This window comes from Sapajus apella, unplaced genomic scaffold (assembly GCF_009761245.1).
Source record: "Sapajus apella isolate SASKATOON/1434 unplaced genomic scaffold, GSC_monkey_1.0 scaffold16, whole genome shotgun sequence".
Classification (NCBI taxonomy): Eukaryota; Metazoa; Chordata; class Mammalia; order Primates; family Cebidae; genus Sapajus; species Sapajus apella.
The window spans coordinates 4,957,982-4,959,931 of record NW_022436956.1 but is presented as its reverse complement, the minus strand read 5'-3'; positions in this window follow the sequence as shown (position 1 = coordinate 4,959,931).

The following is a 1,950-nucleotide window of genomic DNA, read 5'->3' as shown; positions in this document are numbered from 1 at the left end:
TTGAAGTCTTTTCTTCGGTTGACCTCAAGAATACCACCACACACTCCCAATTACCTTCCCACCTCATTTGCCACTATTCTTTAGCCTCCTTTCTTAATCATTCTTGCTGCCCCCTCTACAGTCTTTGGAACTATTCTCTTTTCTGTCTGCACTTTCTCCCTTAGTAATATATTCCAATCTTGAGGTGACTCCAACTACTTACTTGACAGCTCCATTGGATATCAAGTGAGCATCTTACATGTAACATGTCCCAGACTAAATTCCTGATCATCTCTATACTCCCCATAAAAATATGCTCCTTTCAGTCTTTCTGAACTAATTCAATGGGATCCTTCTAGTTGCTTAGGCACAAGCCCTGAAATCATCTTTTATTCCTAGATTTCTCTCCCATCCCATATTCAGTCTATTAACAAATGCTGTTGGCACCTTCTGTAAAATATTTACAGAATCTACCGTGTATGGTGGTGCACACCTGTAGTTCCAGCTTCCAGCTACTCGGGAGGCAGAGGTAGGAGAATCGCTTGAGTCCAGAAGTTTGAGGCCAGCCTGGGCAACATAGCAAGACCCTATCACGAAGACACGCACACACACACACACACACACACACACACACACAATTTGATCATTTCTCTCCATTTTTATGACTACTGCCTTGATGCAAGTCATCAACATCTCTTGCTTGGATTATTTCCATAATCTGCTAACTAGTCTCCCTGAGTCTTCTTTTGCCTGTCTTCAGTTAATACTCAACACATCAGCAAAATGACGCCATTAAAATGTAAGTTTCTTATGTTATTCTTGTTAATCAAGAAGTGTTGAAAGACTGGACAGTAAAGCAGTAAGACACTTACTGAGGTCTTAGGAAATGTGATTCAGGAGAAACAGATGTGGTCAAAGGCCAAATTATGTTCTGAAAAAGAAAGAGTAGTAGCAATTTTTTAAAAGATGCTGAGGGTGATTACGCTAGTTGTTTTGAAAGAATTATTGTTGGTAGAGGAGGCCGGCTTAGTACATGAGTCCATAGTTCATTGGTTGTAGCTGTTCAGGAGTTACAGCGCTGTCAAAATTTATCTATTTTCCAAGATGCTTTGGTCATGGGGATTTGGCACAGTTCAAAGGTTCAAGGCAAGTTTCTGGGTTTTTTTATTTTCAGAGTTGCAGGTTTTATGGAAGTGGTACTTCTTAGAATGACTTCCCAATTTAATTTGATTTAATTATTTATTTATTTTTGAGACAAGGTCTCACTCTGTCACCCAGGCTGGAGTATAGTGGTGTGATTGCAGCTCTCAGAAGCATTGAACTCCCAGGCTCAAGTGATCCTCCCACTTGAGCCTCCTGAGTAGCTGGAGCTACAGTCACATGCCATCACACCAAACTGAATTTTTTTTTAATTTTTATTTTTAGTAGAGATGAGGTTTCATGATGTTGCCCTTCAACTCCTGAGCTCAAGCAATCCTCCTGCCTTGGCCTCCCAAAGTGTTGAGATTACAGGCGTCAGCCACTGCACCCAGCCCTGATTTAATTTTAGATCTCTGAACCAGAGTGACGCCATTTTGTATATCACATTTCGCATTCCCTCGTTTTGATCAAGATCTGACAGGAGACAGAATTGCTGATCAATTATTATTGGTTGGTCACAGATTTGTTATATATTTTCTTTGGAGCTAGAAATGTCTGTTTCTAGAGTGGCTTGTCCCACAGAGGGGAGTTGTCAAAAGATAATGTACAGAAATTGGCCAAGTTTGAGTAACAAGGGAGCCATTTTCGTAAGGAGGCCTGTATTAGTCTATGGCAATTAGCTGTACATCAGGAAAGGCATACATTTGATTAACCCAGTGTAAAGGTCATTCTTTAGTCTTCTTTCCTGAAATAGATGATGAGATTTCAGGAAGGAGATAGAAGGCGATTGTGTTTCTTTTGGTAAGAAGCTTTCTTGGTCAGATAAAGGAG